The sequence below is a fragment of the Aquarana catesbeiana genome, linkage group LG01, assembly GCF_042186555.1.
Source record: "Aquarana catesbeiana isolate 2022-GZ linkage group LG01, ASM4218655v1, whole genome shotgun sequence".
NCBI classification, from domain to species: Eukaryota; Metazoa; Chordata; class Amphibia; order Anura; family Ranidae; genus Aquarana; species Aquarana catesbeiana.
In genome coordinates this window covers 366,534,678-366,554,398 of record NC_133324.1, presented here as the reverse complement: position 1 = coordinate 366,554,398, position 19,721 = coordinate 366,534,678, and the positions used below count along the sequence as shown (strand labels likewise).

Genomic DNA, 19,721 nt, shown 5'->3' with positions numbered 1-19,721 from the left:
TGGCCATACCACATGTGTGAGACTTTTACACAGCCTGGCCACATTAAGAGGCCCACCATTGAAGTAGCACCTTCAGGCGTTCTTCAAGCATAAATTACACATCTCATTTCCTGACAACCTATCATTTTTGAAGGCCCTTATATTTCTAACACATAGAATTTACATACCAAAAATTACACTCAAAAATAAATTCTATTGCGGAAAGGGTAAAAAAAGTATTACCTGCGGTTTTAGTAGTGTCCCCAGAAGAGAGAATTGGTTCAGGCAGCAGGTAGTGATGTGCTTAGCAAAAACAATAGTAATTATCCAGGCAGCAGGCAGGAATATTGTCTATAGTCAGCACAAGGATATCGTCAGCACAGCCAAAGCATTTGTCCATAGAAACTGTCCAGGCAGAGACAGCCAGCACAGCCATAATATTGGTCCTGGTACACCATTACCTGCCTGCATTCATTATTGTACCGCTCTCCAGCCCTTCATAAACATAATGCCTCTTGCTACAGCTAATTATTTCCATAGCCCAGGTAGCAGGCAGAGGTGTGGTCAGTTTATGCGGCAGACAGAGGCATGATGCAGCAGGCTGAGGACCGCAATCAGGTAAGACCTGTGCACAGGGGCACAGGGGTAGAGGCTTCGACCCACGCAAATCTCTATGAAGCCTCCGGACTCCAGACCCTAATCCAGAAATTACGAAAACCAGAGACAGCAAAAAAATTGTTTTCTCCATCCAGAAAAACATTTCTGGAGCCGGCCTGAAAAGGGTACCAGGGACTCATCTACAAATATATGCTGATCTGGGACAGAGTTCTGCAAATCGTTGGGAAAAGAAATTAATGAGTGGGCGAATTTTATATAATTTATCGTAATTTGGATGATTGCAGGGAGGGCACTGGGTGTTGCCACTGAAATGAAGAAAGCGCATTATCATCTTGTATCGGGACCTGGACATTACGGAAGAATAAATGGGCATGTGGTGGATGGGGTTGGTGGACCAATAGGCATGTCCTCCATTTTTTTTGTAAGCCTTATGTTTATGGTGAGGCCCATAAACACTTTGAACTCCTCCAGAATCAAATCCTACCACTCAAACGGATGGGCGTATGATGATTGGGGGTTGTTGGCAATATGCTGCTGGGCATATAAATTGGTCTGGTCCACAATGAGTTGCAGCAAAGTGTCGGGCAAAAATAAATAAAAACAATCAATTTCAGTAAAATTTTGGGTATTGGCCTGCAAACCTGGCTGTGCAGTGAAAGGGGGAATTTTTGCCGATTCTGAGTCGGAAGGCAGCCATGTTGGATTGGCAAGACCAGCTGGAAGATGTATAGCGGCCCTGTTCTTGGGGGATGTGGCACTCCAGTGCTGGTAGTTGGGGGATTTGAAGTTCCTGCGTTGCCATTTGGGCGTGATGCTGTGGCAGTGCTGGTACTGGGCATTTCTTGTGGTCTTTTGCTGGCAGCAGCTGTGGTACTGGGACTTTGTTCTTGGGGTCTATCGCTGGCGGCAGCGCTGGCACTGGGCCTGGGAATTTGATCCTGGTGTATATTGCTGGTGGCTGCCTGGTTTCCAGAGCGCCATGCCCTTTTAGGAGGGTTCCATTCTTCCTCTGATTCATTTGCCGATCCACTACTATCTATCGGTTCAAATGCTGAATTTGATTCACAATCGGAATCGGCATTTAAATCTGATGACAATCCCTGCTGCTCTCATCAGTCATGGAGAGGATCTGGAACACCTCCTCACTTGTATAGAATCTTTTGGACATTTTTTCTGATGGGCTGTGCGACGGGTGACAGTTACTGATGGGCAACAGGTGATAGGTGACGGTCACTAATGGGCAACAGGTGACGGTCACTGATGGGTGACAGGTGACGGGTAACAGTCACTGGTAGGTGACAGGTGATGGTGACGGTGACTGATGGGTGACAGTCACTAATGGCAGTCTCTGATGGTGACTGGTGCACTTTATGGAACTGATAGGTGACAGATGAGGGTCACGGATGGTTTACTGATAGCGGTCACTGACGGCAGTCTCTAATGGTGACAGGTGCACTTTGTGGGCACTGATGAGGACTTTGATAAGGAATGATGTGGTGACTGTTGGGTGACAGCTGTAATGGGGGGGGGGGGGGTGTGACCAGGTTCTCTTTTTTTGTGTGGTGTTGGTGCAGACACTGACACTACACAGATCGGTAACTCACTGCTCCTGGCTCTTCTCTCCTCACACTGGAAACGGTGTGAGGAGAGAAGAGGCGGTAACAGCTAGTAACCGGTCTATGTTTACATTTAGTGATCGGCTGTGAATGGATCACAGCCGAACACGTGGTAAACAGCCGCCAGCCATTGGCTGTTTACCCTTGTCGGTGACGAGAAGTGTTCCTGGGAACCTGCCGCCACCGACATGACCTCGCTGCTCGCTCGCGATCATGCGCGTTCTTAAGCGGGTAATACCCATTTGTGAGGAGGGACCAGAGGAGGACACAAGAGGAGGGACCAGAGGACACAAGAGGGGGACAGTTACAAGCACCAATCTCCCTTTAGGGATTTTAATAAAGCAGCTGAAAGCCGTGGGAAGGAGAGGAGGAGAAGCATCTGTCAGCAACTTTATTGAAATCCATACAGGGAGATCAGTGCTTGTAACTGCCCAGGTATTGGATTAGGCATCGGAGTACTCGTGCAAATGCTCGGTATCAACACTGATACTAGTATCTGTGCAACCCTACCCCTCACCCTGTTTCAATACACTACCTTTGTGCTGTGCATCTCCCACACCCCAGGACCCAGCTGCCACCCCATTTCCTTTGGGGGGGTGCAGTTTGGCATCTTCGTCCTGGGCTCTGGATAACCTTGTCCCAGCACTGTTTGTAGCTGCCTGTGCCGATCCTGCAGTGTCACTATATCTCACAGGAGGATTCAGAGTGGGTAGCACAGGTCCCCGGGGTGCTGAAGACCCCTTGTAAAATGACCAATCCCTCATTCCCTGCTGTGCCCATGCTAGCAACCCCAACCCCTGATGTGCACACACACACAGCATGGTGCTAGATAGGTGTGTGTGTGTGCAGCTGCAGCAGGTGAAAACTTTAATTGGAGGAGACAAGGGGCTGTAAAATCGGTGGGTCCACTGTCCAAACACCCCCCTCAACTTGACAAATGTTTGCATACATCCTTCTCTTCTGCTGCTCTGATTGCCGGTGTCTTGCCGAGAAAGTTCCCTCGGCGGATAAGGACCCCCCTGTACTGCGCAGGCGCAGCGCCTGCACAGTACGAACTACTATGAGCCGCCGGAGATAGCCAAAGCTCAAAATCTACAATCAGCTGTACACGGCGCCTGCGCCCTGGGTCCAGGTTCCTTCCCCACCATCCAAGTGGACCTAGAGGGGGAATAAAAAAGAGCCAAGCGAAGCAATGCCGTGCCCGAAGCGTGGCTAGCGAAGCGAGCCCGCGAGGGGCCCTCTTACAGGCGCTGTGTACAGCTGATTTTCACCTATTCACCTTGGGCTATTTCTGCCGGATCCTACTGCGCAGACGCAGCACCTGCGCAGCACAGGGGGGTCCTTATCCACCGAGCGGAATATTCTCGGCAGAACACCGGTTCACACTATGCGGTGCGGGAACCGCATGCGAGTTTGAACAGAACTGCACCGCACTCCTGTTCAAATCACATGCGATTCTTCACCAGTGCAAGTTGAGCCATTATTCTGTATAGCTCAAACCACAGCGAATCCGCACCAAAATGGTGCAGGACCCTTTTTTTGGGCCTGCACCAGAATCAGATCGCTTGGAGGTTCACACTCATGCAATCCAATTCTGCAAATCGCACTGTGTTTTTGCGAACCAATTTGGGGGGGCGTTAACCTAATATACACACTTGCAGTAGTTTGCATGAACGCGGTGCGATTTGGATGTGGTGTGAAATCCACACAGAATTTGTTGCAAATTCGCAGCACAAAAGTGTGAACTGACACTTAGTCTCTTACTGTAAAAAAGACTGCCACTCCTCTGAAAAGCAATCCGCACATTTTTTAGGTGGGGTGACACAACTACAAGAGGTTAACTTGGCAAGACAAGGAAGCGGAGATAGTTGCCATGGGCAACCAAAGGGAATAACACACTACAATAAACCAGTCATTAGGCTCGGTACCTGGTTAGGCGACAGGTCATACGGTAGTGAGGAGGTCGGTGCTCTGACTCCCTCCCTAGCAGTCCCTCTCCCATAGTAACCAGGAGCAGACTAGCCTTATGGAAATGCAGGGCCTGATCACGAGGTGGGAGGAAGGAGTTAATGAGCACGCATGAGGCTCACGCTATGTGCTCAGCGGGACCCCATTCTGTTACTGGGAGTGAGGTAACAGAGGTATGCTGAACTGGTGGAGTGGGCGCAGGCTCAGCATGTCCCTCCTAACGAAACCTACAAGTACAGTGTGTAGTGACATCGGACAAGTTGCTTTTCAGAGGAACTCTGCACTTTATCGCTATATACAATGAAGCTCATCTCTAAGTCGGGGGAACTGCCTAAATGTTCGATTTATTCACATGACTGCAGTCCCCGCCTGGTCCCAGGCATTGATGAGTCCTCACATTTTACAGCGATTACCCTGAATATTAAGTAATGTAGTTGTAGCACCACCCCCGAAAGAGCCACTTGGTAATTTTGGGTTCTCTGTTCTGCACCTCAGCCACACCTGGTTGAACAATACCACTGCATGCACAAATGACAACATAAGTGAGATATACCTTTCGTCTGGCTGCTGGATATTGTCAATAAACAAGCACATACCTGTTTTGTGAAAAATACGCCTAAACTTTTGATGCAGATTAACATAAGTCAATTTAAATAAAATTTCACACAGCAGACAAATTAGAACACAGGCTACTAAACAGGGTTTTGAATGCACTCAAATGAATAAACAAGGGTATAGTACCTCTTTATCTAGCAAAGAGTCAAGGTTCCAGGATAGCTACGGTTAGGGGCAGTCTTTAGTTGTAAATGTTTGCTAGCTAAACCGTTGGAGCTCATTGGCACGCGTTGTGGCCGTCAGTTAAGCCTGCAGGCAGTATTAGGGTAGCAGGTTGGGCAGTTGCTAATGGCTCAGTCTATAGCAGTGATAACAAATAATGAGCGCAAGGCCCTCTCACCAGACCCAGCTATACAGTGATAATGATCCCTCTGGCTGGACGTGCGCTTACTCTGAGTTGCGCAGGCGAATCTGATCTGTAGTGCAGCATGTTGGTACCCCGACAGTGGTTCTGCCTCTCCTTCTGGTGGTGTGGGTCTCTCTCCACTTTCAGGTGCAAACTGTGGCACAGCAGAGGGGATTTAGTGGCTTGGTCCCTCTCTCTATGCTAGCGTTCCCTCAGCCATACTTCAGGCTGCTCAATCTCTCTCTAAGGTGGCACTTCCCTCAACACCCGTCCTCTCACCACACTGTCCTCCGTACAGTTCTTGGCTGCCTTAAGATTTTGGGGCAGCGCAGATCTCTCCCCTGCTTCAGGTGCCAAGGCTGGCACAACTCCAGGGGCTTTTGTGGCTTGGGCTCTCCCCTGGGATGCTGCTGGGCTTAGGGTTGCCATCTCATCCCTTTAAAACCCACGAACACATATTAATTACACAGGTTCTGTGGCTGATTAATGTGGTAATGAAATTCACCTTATTTGCATTAAATTAGCCTCAGAACCTGTGTAATTCATATGTGTTCGGGATTAAAGGGATGAGGTGGCAACCCTAGCTGGGCTGCGTGGTTGTCCCGCATGTATTCATAGTTCTCCCTTCACACTCCTCCACAGCCCTGGATATCGCTCCCTGAATAAACTTTACTTCCCAGTCTCCTCTGCGTCTCTTCATGTTCAGGAAGGAAAGGTCAGCATCTCCCTATCTCCATCTTGTGGCCTAAAAGAGAAACTGCATAACAAATAGTCTTACATTATAATGTATTCATGTCCTGCGTGGCTCAATGGCAGAACGCCTATTGCACAGTTACTTAGCTAGCAAGGATGGGCTCAGGTGTTTTCGCAACTCCACGTGCCCACGCCCACCAGGAAGCTGACACTCTGCAGTGCTAATCACAGGTAGTGAGACATTTCCCGATCTGTGCAGCCGTGGATCGGGAAATGTCTCACTGCCTGTGATTAGCGCTGCGGAGTGTCAGCTTCCTGGCGGGCATGGACCCGTGGAGTTGCGAACACGCCTGAGCCCATCCTTAATAGCTAGAATTAAAAAAGAAGAGTCCATCCTATTCCCCAATAGAGAAAAATACACTGAAGTAAACCTGAGTATCTTCATATAGTCCACTCAGGTGAGACACAGCCAAAGCCTCTCAGCTCCTTAAAGTGGAGTTCCACCCACTTTTACAACTCTTCAGCATCCCTCACTAAACTGTGAACTGTAAACAAATTGGATATTTTTTAATTTTTTTTCTCAGCACCTACTGTATATCTGCCATATTCATTTTTCACTTCCTCCTCCCTGGCCGCGGCCCATCGCATCATTTCCTGTTTGCAATGCCTTCTGGGAAGGGGCGGCAACTTCCTCTGAAACTGCCATTGCTATGGAAACCTGACCAGAAACCTATTACACTGCTTGTGCTGCACTGAGCATGTGCGAGATCTGCAAGGATGAGATCCAGGAAGAAATACAGTCTGGCTTCAGATGTCCACACTTAAGATGGCCACGGCCTGCTGTAAGTTTATAAAATAACAAACTACTGCTATAAACTAACAAAACAGACCTTAGTTTACAGACTAACTTTACTAGAATACATTAAGCTTGTGTATTATAGGGGTATTTTTATTTAAAAAGTATAATTTCGGCCGGAACACCACTTTAAGGTCTTAACGAGTCCAGACCTAGTGGTGAATTTGGCCCCATCTGTCCGCTGATCCCAGCTGAGCAGGCGGACAGCTGGTCAATGTCTGCTCTACTTATGCAGAGCAGACACAGCCCGCTCTCCTCTATGGGCGGTTGGATGTAAATCGGCGCCTGTTCGTTTACACCTATCTGATCTGCTAGATGGATGGGGAATAGATCCCTCTCCGTCTGTGTTTAGCGGATCGGATTGCGTCAGGAGGCGGCAAAGAGGAGAATGGAAGGTCTGATCAGGTCCGCCTGAGAAACGATTGGTCCGCTCGCGCGAAAGAAGCCTTAAAGCTACTGAGACCCAAAGCCTTGAAGTGTAACCAGAGTGCAATCAGAAGCACAACACCTGACTGCATTAACGAGCAATCATTAAAAACTCAGGTTTGTCTATGCATAGGGGTTTAGTCCAGAAGCCTGTCAATTAAACATTGCAGGATCCACAATTTGTTTATAGTTCAGTCTAGGGGTGGGCCATTTCCCCAAATCAAGCGTAGAAAACTGATTCAACTCCAGCAGCCCCCCTTGTAATAAAAATAAAAATGGCGTAAGCAGACCCCAGTAGCCTTGCAGCTGCACGTATGATAAATGTAAGAGTTAACAGGTTGCAGGTTCTGCTCAACTTCCAGCTGCTGGCACTCTGCTCTGCAGCTTCTGCCCCTAACTCTCCACATCAATGGTGGACAGTAACACAAAGCACAATCACCCTGCACTTGTAGGAGGCACGCAAACATCCACAGCAATCAGTACTCTAAAGCCTCGTACACACTTAGATTTTCAGACGACCGAATGTCTGTTTTTTGCAGCATGCTAGTCTCATGTCGAAAGTGAAGAGGTTACTCACAATATGAAAATTTTCGTACGACAGAATACAACATCAGAAGTGATGTAATGCGTTGAATAGTTTTGTATGTATTCTTTAGTTTCTGAGCATCCGTAGTCTTGCTCTTACGATTTTTTTCCTACGAAAACCGTACTAACGAAACGAAAATCGGACATTGAGGTCAGATCCGACAAAAATGTTATAGTCTGCACAGCCAGCTTTTGTCTGGCGAAAAAGCGAAATCGGCTGTCGAAAGCACCGTACTAACGATCCGAAAATCAGCAGACAGCTCGTCGTACTAATTTTTCCATCTGATTTTCGTAGCATGTGTACGGGCCTTAAGTGTGGACCTCCTTCCAATTGTACCAACAACTTATCTTGGAGCTTTCCTATGTGACAGGATCTGCAGGTGTTGCTCCCAACATGGTCAGCTACATATTGCCAACTATATAGCCCTGCTCCAGTTTTTGGAAATTCAAAAATCTACATACTGCACTGCTGTTTCCCTGGTCTCTGTTGAGAAAAAAACATGTTTGCAGTCCTTTTTTTGTTCATGACTACCCCGTGGACCAGAAGTGCATCACCCCTAGAGCGGGACTGGGGCCTAAGCTGCATATTAAAAACCACGTGGGTTTGCTACCATTATTGCAGACACTGCATGAGCCAGAATCTCAGGTCAGAAAAGCACAGTTTGCTTGGAAACTGCCATTGGGGATCTAAATGCACCATGGGGGGATGGTTGCAGCCTCCCCGGTGGGAGGAAAACCTCAGGCTTACCATATGAAACAATAAAGCAGAATGCATAGAGATATACATTTTTTTTTTCTCTTGGTACCCAGTCTAGATATGCCATAAAAAAAAAAAAAAAAAAAAAAAAAAAAAAAAACTTGGTGCGATAGGGAGGCCCCTGCCACTAGCACATCCGCCTGAAAAATTCATGTAAAACAAACATGGTTCCTGTTGGTCTGGAGGAAACACATAGTACTGAGGCTCAGGGGTATGTTGCTCTTTTTTAAAATGGTGGATGATGCATTTCCAGCTTCTAGGTGGGAGGAGCCTGACCTGGAAGATGACTTGAGAAAAAAAAAAAAAGGAGTGTCCCTCGATGAAGCAAATACAAAAATCTTTTTCTTATTATACACTGTTAGGCACACAGTTAACCCTTTGATTGCCTCTAGATGTTAACCCCTTCCCAGCCAGTGCCATTAGTAAAGTGACAGTATTAGCACTGATCACTGTATAAATGTCATTATTGATATCAGTTAGTGCCAGATTGCTGATCATTTCCATTACCAGTAGTGTCACAGCTGCGCAAATTCTAGTGTGTATATACACAATATCAATTTTGCACAAAGCAATTAATATATACTTATTGGGATTTTTTTTTTTTTTACCAAAGACATGTAGAAATTAAATTTAAATTTAGGAAATGTGATTTTTTTTATTTCTTTTTTGGATGTTTTATAACAGAAAGTAGAAAATAAAAACCCAGTGGTGATCAAATACCACCAAAGCTATATGTGGGGAAAAAAATACTAACAATTGAATTTGCGTACAGTGCTGCATGACCGCACAATTGCCAGGTAAAGTAGCGCAGTGCTGAATAGCAAAAATAAATAAATGGCCTGGTCATGCAGGGGGTAAAACCTTCCGGAGCTCAAATGGTTAAAGCTGGCCACACATGGATTGAAATTCAGCCAGTTTAGCAAGGACCAGCTAAATTTGCAATCCATCTGGCTATTCCTGTTTAAGCGGAGTCAACCTAGGGGTCAACTCCTCTTAAACGGGACTGTTGGAAGATTTGACTTCGATCAGCGAATACAGCGAACCGACTGCAGTGCTGATCAGTGAATTCTGGCAGGGGAGGAGTCCAGTTGTCAGAATACAGTAAAGTAGCAGGAAGGATTCCTTCATTCACCGTGGATGGGGAAATCCGTTCCTTTTTTTGATCATCCATCTATTACCAGCCTTAATGCCAGGGTGAAAGTCTGCTTTAATGTGATAGTTGTATGTTTGAATATGCCATACACCAGACTTAAGGCTCAGTTCACACTGCCGTGACTTGGGACCTGACTTGTGAGACCCCAAGTCGTGTGACATGTGAAATCTCATGTTAGTCAATGAGAGCTGTGTTAAAGTGGTTGTAAACCGTTTTGTCTGTCTTTTATATATAGGTAAGCCTAGAATAAGGCTTACCTGTTAGGTAGTGGAAATATCTCTTAAACGTGTGCCGTTTAGGAGATATTTCACTTGTAGTGCGCCGATGTCATCAGCGCATGCGCTGTGAAGAAACGGACCTCCGTGCCGTGTCTTCCCCAGTGTGTACCCTGACTGATGGCTCTTGCGCGCATGTGCGGGAATGACGTCACACGGCTCAGGCCAGTCACAGAGCCGGAGTCCACAGCTCCAGAAGGAAGAGGGGCGAAGATGGATGCAGCCTGCACAGGGGACAGTGCGGGCCCCTGTGCAGGATGCGATGCATACTAGCCCATTATGCTTTTAATTTGCAGGGTTTGTACAGAGCAAAAGAGGAAGTAAAACCCATCGGGGTTTATGTCCTTTTTAATTAGCACTACTGAAGTTGCCTCGACTTTTGAAAAGGTTCCTGTATTACTTCAAGATGACTTATCTGACTTGCGCCCATAGACTTTAATGGAAGTCGCCTCCAAGCCGGCTCCTTAGCTATATTGATGTGATTTGGATCAGACATTACAGGAAGATTACCCATTCATTCCCTGAAAGTTGCATCAAGTTGTGCTGACCAGGCAAAGTCACACCATAAGTCCTGCAACTTTCAGCTCGTGGCAGTATGAACTGAGCCTAAGTTGCCTGGGCATAGTAGAGGTACCCAACATGTTTTAGGTATGATGAAAGAATGTAGTTTAAAATCAAATCCCAGTTCTGTCAGGTGAGGGGAGACAGATCGTGTGTTCCTACTAAGTAGGAACAACGATCTCTCTCCTCCTCTAGTCAGCCACATCCCCCCCCCCCCCAGTTAGAAACACATATGGAACACATTTAACCCCTTGATCGCCCCCTAGTGTTAACCCCTTCCCTGCCAGTGACATTTATACAGTAATCAGTGGCTTTTTATAGCACTGATCGCTGGATAAATGTCACTGGTCCCAAAAAAGTGTCAAAAGTGTCCGACTTGTCTGCCGCAATGTCTCAGTAAAAAACTAAATAAATAAAAATGCCATAAATCTATCCCCTATTTTGTAGATGCTATATCCTTTGCGCAAACCAATATACGCTTATTGCGATTTTTTTTTTACCAAAAATATGTGGAAGAATATATATCGGCCTCAAGTGATGAAGAATTTTTTTTGGATAATTATTACAGCAAAAAGTACTAAATATTGTGTTTTTTTTCAAAATTGGCGCGCTTTTTTGTTTATAGCGCAAAAAATAAAAACTGCAGAGGTGATCAAATACCACCAAAAGAAAGCTCTATTTGTGGGAAAAAAAGGAAATTTTGTTTGGATACAACATCGCACGACTGCACAATTGTCAGTTAAAGCGATTCAGTGCTGTATCGCAAAAAATGGCCTGGTCATTAAGGGGGAAAATCCTCCGGGGCTAAAGTGGTTAAAGCAGATTAAACAACACAGTACTTGTGCTGTATAATCTGCCCCTCTAAACTGTAAAAAAAAAAAAAAAAAAAAAAAACCTCCCTGAACCTGCCACTTTCTGTATGCCCTCTCTATACTGATCACGAAAATCATGGCTGCTGAACCATGACCACCGTGGTCAGAGTGCGTCCATACGCTGCCCTGCTCTCCCCTCTCTCCCCCCTCACCCCCCTCCTTACTGCCTCTCAGCTCCCCCTGTCTGTCTCCACTCAGAGCTGTCTTCAGGCCAGTCACGTGACTTTACAGTTACGAGACAGGGCTTCTGCTGGAGGAGCCGAGCGGCCACGTGACCCCCCCCGGCGTCAGAGGGAGATCATGTCCCCTCCCGCAGAAGCAATCCATTGGAGCTGGAAAGCGTCCGCGAGTCATGTGACCGGCCTGAAGACAGCTGTAAATAGGTATTTACACGGCTGGTTTTTTTAAAATTACATATATAGTTTGCTATGGCAGGCTCTAATAGTGGGTCTTATAAAATCGGTTCACAAATCTTTTTTTTTTTTTTTTTTTTAAATCAACAAACTCTCCCCCCCCCCCCCCCGATCCCAATCTAGCACTGTACCTGAGCAGAAGCACTGCCATTGGCAGGCATGTATGACTTGGTTGTTTAACCAATTCCCTACCCAGCCATAGTCATATGACGTCCACAGATGGGATCTCCCATCCTGGGTGGACGTCATATGACGTCCTGGGATTCCCGGCCGTCTAGGGGACGCGCACCCGCCGCGTTGCTCGGGACCCGGTGCATGTGCCCGGCGGCCGCGATGTCTGCCGGGCACCCGCAATTGCCTGTTAACCGGGCCGGCATGTGGATCTGTGTGTGTAAACACACAGATCCACAGCCTGTCAGCTCTGAGGAGAGCGATCTGTGTTCCCAGAACGGAGGAACACTGATCGGTCTCCTCCCCTTGAGCGTCCCCTCCCCCTTCAGTTAGAATCATTCCCTAGGAAACATATTAACCCCTCCCGCCCCCTAGTGGTTAACCCCTTCATTGCCTGTCACATTTACACAGTAATCAATGCAATTTTATAGCATTGATCGCTGTATAAATGTGAATGGTCCCAAAAATGTGTCAAGTGTCCGATGTGTCCGCCATAATGTCGCAAACATGAAAAAATATCGTGATCGCTACTAAAAAAATAAATATTTTTTTTTTAAAAATGCCATAAATCTATCCCGTATTTTGTAGACACTATAACTTTTGCGCAAACCAATCAATATACACTTATTGCGATTTTTTTTACCAAAAATACGTAGAATACGTATCGGCCGAAACTGAGGAAAAAATTTGTTTTTTTTAAAAAAAATTGGGATATTTATTATAGCAAAAAGTAAAAAATATTGTGTTTTTTTCTAAATTGTCGGTCTTCTTTTGTTTATAGCGCAAAAAATAAAAACCGCAGAGGCGATCAAATACCACCAAAAGAAAGCTCTATTTGTGGGGAAAAAAGGACGTCAATTTTTTTTGGGTACAACGTCGCACGACCGCTCAATTGACGTTTAAATTGCGACAGCGCTGAAAACTAAAAATTGGCCTGGGAAGGAATGGGGTGAAATTGCCCTGTATTGAACCGGTTAAAAGAAAAAAAAAAAGAAAATAATAAATATATATATATATATATATATATACACACACACACACACACACACACACACACACACACACACACACACACTGTATATATTATATGTACAGTGAGAATTATTTGATACCCTGCACATTTTTGTAGGTTTGCACACTTACAAAGAAATTAAGGGTCTATAATTTTATCATAGGTATATTTTAAATGATAGAGAGAATAGCAATCAAAAATACAAAAAAAAAAAAAAAAAAAAAAAAAAACAATACAAATGTTATAAATTGAGTTGCAATTCAGTGAGTAAAATAAGTATTTGATCCCCAAGCAAAACGAGGTGGAGAAATCCTTGTTGGCAAGCACAGAGGTAAGACGTTTCTTGTAGTTGGGGACCAGGTTTACACACATCACAGAAGAAATTTTGGTCTGCTCTTTACAGATCTTCTCCAAATCCTTTAAATGGATGTAAACCTGACTCATGAAATTTGACCAATGCACATATGTAGTGTTTTCTTATCTCTCTCTAAAGCCCTGGGTCCGTTTCTTTCTGTGGCTCCGTTCTTCTGTTATCAGCATGATAACTTTTGACATGTTCTCCGACAACCAAGATAAAACCAGCCTAAAACTTGTGTCAGGGAGGATGCTATAAATACATTAGTAGATCTATTCACAGCACAGCTCTGCACATTCCTTCCTTCCTCTGCCTATGTGGAGTGGAGGTGCATGCCTTTCCTCCAATCAGCTGTCACACAGTGTATGCCAAGAATCCACACCCAGTGCTGAACAGGAAGAAAAAATGTTCACTTCCTGAAGAATATAGCAAGCTGAAGACAGCAGATATACGTGCAAAACTCGGTGTAGCATGCGAGGCTGTTCACTTCACTGGGGATATGTGAGGGTTTACATCCACTTTAAGGTTTCTAGGCTGCCAGTTGGCAACTCGAAGTTTTAGCTCCCTCCATACATTTTCTATAGAATTAAGGTCTGGAGACTGGCTAGGCCACTCCATGACCTTAATGTGTTTCTTTTTGAGCCACTCCTTTGTTGCCTTGGCGGTATGTTTTGGGTCATTGTCATGCTGGAAGACCCAAAAACGACCCATCTTCAGTGTTCTGGCTGAGTGTAGGTGGAAGGTGGTTCTCATCCAAGATTTTACATTACATGGCCCCATCCATTGGTACCTCAATGCGGCAAAGTCAGCCTGTACCTTTAGCAGAGAAACAACCCCAAAGCATAATGTTTCCACCTCCGTGCTTGACTGTAGGGATGTTGTTTAGGGTCAGTCAGCATTTTTCTTCCGCCAAACATGGCGAGTCGAGTTATTGCCAAAGAGCTCAATTTTGGTGTCATCTGACCACAGCACTGTCTCCCAATCCTTCTCTGATTCCTTTAGCTGTTCACTGGCAAACTTTAGACGGGCCTGTACATGTGCCTTTTTGAGGAGGGGGACCTTGCGGGCACTGCAGGATTTCAAACCATGGTGGCGTATTGTGTTACCAATGGCTTGTTTGGCAACTATGGTCACAACTGGTTTGAGATCATTCACAAGCTCCTACCATGTAGTTGAGCTGATCCCTTACTTTTCTCTTGATCATCCTAACCTCATGAGGCAAAATCTTGCATGGAGCTCCAGACCGAGGGCGATTGATGGTTATTTTGTATTTCTTCCATTTGCGAATAATAGCTCCAACAGCTGTCCCCCTTCTCACTAAGCTTCTTGCTGATGGTCTTGTAGCCCATTCCAGCCTTGTGCAGGTCTACAATCTTGTCCCTAACATCCTTTTGACAGCTTTTTGGTCTTGCCATGGTTTGAATGGAAGAAAATTCTATGGACAGGTGTCTTTTATACATGAGTTTACGTTAGGAGCACCTTCTTAAATTGACAGGACTAATCCATGTAGCACATACTGTAGCCAGTCTGAGGGAGCCAGAATTAGTTGGTTCACTCACTGAACTGAAACGTAATAACATTTCTATCATGTGTTCTTTGTTAATATTCTGTCTCTATAATTTAAATTACACCTATGATAAAAAATGATAGACCCTTCATATCTTGGTAAGTGGGCAAACTTACAAAATCTGCAGGGGATCAAAATTATTTCCCACTGTATATCTACAGTGTGTATAAAATTGACCCCTTACAGTAGTGAATATCTGCAGTTTTTGCCTTATAAAATGGTTCAGTTTTTTTAACGCCCATCATGAAAGGTGATACAAAATGCATGCTGCTGCTAGAAAATGTGTTAGTGGATCAAGATGCCTGCCTATCACAAGGGAGTTTGATGATATGTAGCAGATTCAAATAAATAAAACACATTTTTTATATTTAAAAATCAATGATAAAAAGAAAAAAAAAATCACTTTTTTTGATACAATGCTTTTGGAGTAAAAATCTATCCAAACATAGTTTTCTATTTTAAGATACATTAATAATTTAGTTTATTCAGCATGAAATGGAGCTTAGTTATGTAGCATGAGGCTTGGTAAACTCATTCAATGAATCCAAGCTCTGCACGCTGAGAACATGTACTGCATTGATGCATTCACACAATCTCACAGTAGCCAAGAGATAAACCAAAGTTCAGGAATATTCTGTTATCCCATTGTTTTGCAAATCTATGTACACTACAAACTATGATTGAATCGGTTCTGATATTGCTAGGTGCTGACAGCTTATTCTAAATAGGAAACCTTCATTTTTTTGCAAATATTAAAGATTCTAACTACCAGCAAGAATAAGTCCTTACATTTATAGAGCACCTGTCTTTTCAGATCCATCATGGCAGCACCCGTTAGCGGGTATCCACTCACCTGCTGCCGCCACGTCCCTTCACCTTGTTGTGTCACTGCCACATCACCCGCCGTCCCATTAAAGTGAATGGGTCTGTTGGTGTGTCAACAGCGGGTCAGGAGGAGCCGCTGCAGGACAGAGATGACAGTTGCTCTTTAAAAATTATGATTCAAAATCAAGCTGATTTAAATCAAATCCACCGTGTGTGGATATGGAGATATATCTATATCTATATCTATATCTATATCTAGATATAGATATAGATATATCTATATATCTCCACACAGAGAGAGAGAGAGAGAGAGAGAGAAGCAGCTCACAAAAGTGAGTACACCCCTCAATATTTTATATCTTTTCATGTGACGACACTGAAGAAATTACACTTTGCTACAATGTATAAGTGTAAATTTGCTGTCCCCTCAAAGTAATTCAACACAGCCATAAATGTCTAAACTGCTGGCAACAAAAGTGAGCACACTCCTAAGTGAAAATGTCCAAATTGGGCCCAATTAGCCATTCCCCCCCCCCTCGGTGTCATGTTACTCGTTAGTCTTACAAGGTCTCAGGTGTGAACGGGGAGCAGGTGTCAATATTTTGTGTGGCCACCATTTTCCAGCACTGCCTTAACCCTCTTGGGCAAGTTCACCAGAGCTTCACAGGTTGCCCCTGGAGTCCTCTTCCACTCCATGACGACATCATGGAGCTGGGTGTTAGAGAACTTGCACTCCTCCACCTTCCGTTTGAGGATTCCCCACCGAACCACTACAATACAGGGCACTTATACACATTCCTGTCCAGACCAATTTTCAGCTTTCAGCGCTATCGCACTTTGAATGACAATTGCGCGGTCATGCTACACTATACCCAAACTAAATTTTTATCATTTTGTTCCCACAAATAGAGCTTTCTTTTGGTGGTATTTGATCACCTCTGGGAATGTTATTTTCTGCTAAACAAAAAAATACCGAAAATTTTGAAAAAGAATTTTTTTGCTACAAAACTTTGTAAATAAGTACGTTTTCTCCTTCACTGATGGGCACAGATAAGGTGGCATTGATGGGCACTAATATGCGGCACTGACAGGCAGCACGGATGTAATGTATTGTACCGATGGATGCCAATCAGTGATGCCCATTGTGAGCACTGATTGACATGCCTGGTGGTCTAGGGTGGCATACCTGGTGGTGGGCATCCTCAGGGGGACTGCGCTGATAATCGATCAGCGCAGAGCGCCCCCCCCCCCCCCCCGTCAAAGGAGCAGCCAATCGGCTCTCCTCTAATTGTGTCTGACAGATGCGAGTGAGGAAAAGCCAATCACCGGCTCTTCCTGTTTACATCGTGATCAGCCGTTATTGGACATGGCTGATCATGTGGTAAAGAGTCTCCGTCAGACTCTTTACCTAGATTGGAGTTGCGGTGTGTCAGACTGACACACCGCAACAACGATCGCCATGATGAGCGCCCAGTGTATTCAAACCACTTTGCCGCCGTCATTTTGCTATATGGCGGGCGGCAAGTGGTTAACAGGGTTTAGGTCTAGAAGGTGTGTCTGGGGTCATTATGTTGGAATACTGCCCTGCGGCCTTGTCCCTGAAGGGAGGGGATCGTGCTCTGCTTCAGTATGTCACAGTACATGTTGGCATTCATGGTTCCCTCAAATGAACTGTAGCTCCCCAGTGCCAGCAGCACTCATGCAGCCCCAGGCCATGACTCTCCCACCACCATGCTTGACTGTAGGCAAGACACACTGTCTTTGTACTCCTCACCTGGTTGCCACCACACACGCTTGACACCATCTGAACCAAATGCCTTTATCTTAGTCTCATCAGACCATTGGACATGATTCCAGTAATCCATGTACTTAGTCTGCTTGTCTTCAAACAGTTTGCATGCTTTCTTGTTCATCATCTTTAGGCTTCTTTCTGGGACGACAGCTATGCAGACCAATTTGATGCAATGTATGGTCTGAGCACTGACAGGATGACCCTCCACCCCTTCAACCTTTGCAGCAATGCTGGCAGCACTCATACATTTTCCAAAGATAACCTCTGGATATGATGCTGAGCACATGCACAACTTCTTTGGTCGACCATGGCGAGGCCTGTTCTGAGTGGAACCTGTCCTGTTAAACCACTAAATGGTCTTGGCCACCGAGCTGCAGCTCAGTTTGTGTCTTGGTAATCTTATAGCCTAGGCCATCTTTAAGTAGAGCAACAATTCTTTTTTTCAGATCCTCAGAATTCTTTGCCATGAGGTGCCATGTTGAACTTCCAGTGACCAGTATGAAAGAGTGATACCAAATTTAACATACCTGCTCCCCATTCACACCCGAGACCTTGTAAGACTAACAAGTCACATGACACCGGGGTGGGAAAATGGCTAATTGGGCCCAATTTGGAAATTTTCACTTAGGGGTGTGCTCACTTTTGTTGCCAGCAGTTTAGACATTTATGACTGTGTGTGGAGTTACTTTGAGGGGACAGCAAGTTTACAGTTACACAAGCTGTACACTCACTACTTTACATTGTAACAAAGTGTCATCTCTTCAGTGTTGTCACATGAAAAGATATAATAAAATAATTACAAAAAACATGAGGGGTGTACCTACAATAGATACACATACAATCTAGTTATTTTGAGCGGATTAGATCTTTTGTTCCCCAACCATTTAGCTGGTTATATATACTTACCACTTCATATAGATACACTAAAAATTGTTTTTTTAAAGCTAAATTATACACTACAAAAAAACAAAACAAAAAACACCCTTAGTTACCCTTAGTCGGGTAACTAATCAATTATAAAAATCATTATTTGCAGCCCAAGAGAAGATAAACAGGTACAACTAATGGAGGAGGATTTGTTTCATCTTTATCACCTGAGGCCAGTCACTTCACTGTTTATACAACCATTTTAAACTGTACAAGGCTGTGCATGTACAGCTTGGTGCACAATCCTGGAACCTGCTGGGTACCTGGATGGATGAACTCCTGTGTGCATACATAGTAGAAAAGTCATCCTGACCAGACCAGTTATAACAGCCGAAGATCCAAAACCAGCAAGGGTGCTTGGTCACGTCACTCTAGAGGAGAAGAGTATAGTTCTGCTTTAACGCTACTTGGGACATTACATCATTGTATTTGCCATTACCATAAGGAATGTTTTCTCAATTGGGTATTAAATTACATGCGTTTGAGTAGGGTACTTATGGATGTAGAACACTGTAGATACAGTAAGGTAAAGGACACATGACCAAGACTCTGCAACCTGCTTTATGTATTGGTACACCTGTAGCCTTATGTAAAATAGACCCAATAAGGAGGAGGAGGTCCCCCCTCCCCCTCAATTTAAATGCTGATATTTTTTTTATTTTTTTTTAGGCACATACAATTACATAGTTACATAGTAAGGTTGAATAAAGACCATCCAGCTCAACCTGAGTGAGCACCCACAATTGTCCCCATCCCCGCACATTGCATCCCATCAAGATGCCTATCCACTATATTTGTTAATATATATATTTAAAAGGTACCCATGTAGTGCCATCAATCTATGCAGCGCTCCACACCCCCCCCCCCCCCCCACCCCCAAGGGGTCTGCAATCCAAGGTCCCCAACTCACACCCATACACCAGGGCCAATTTTTTTGGACAGAAGCCAATAAACCTAGCAGCATGTCTTTGGAGTGTGGGAGGAAACCGGAGCACCCGGAGGAAACCCACGCAGGCACAGAGAGAACATGCAAACTCCAGTCAGGTAGTGTCATGATTGGGATTCGAACCAGTGACCCTATTGCTGCGAGGTGAGAGTGCTAACCACTACACCACTGTGCTGCCCAAATTAAAACACAGTTGATGCACTCCCACATATGTTGTGGATATAGAGATTTCTCTCTCTCTCTACACACAATTATACACATACACACACTTTGGGGTAGGTTGAGAATGGCATGCATTATTAAAACCTGCAATATATCCGGTTCTAGACTATGGATTTAGTAGAGACATTTTCGGAGTTTAATTTTTATGATCTGGCACAGGACTGGACAAAA

At 44.8% G+C, this 19,721-nt stretch overlaps 1 protein-coding gene across 1 annotated transcript in view; it reads left to right on the top strand.

Moving 5' to 3' along the window:
* The window catches only part of HABP4 (hyaluronan binding protein 4), a 274,086-nt gene that overhangs the window by 18,452 nt on the left and 235,913 nt on the right, over nucleotides 1–19,721 (top strand). The gene's annotated exons all lie outside the window — the stretch shown is intronic.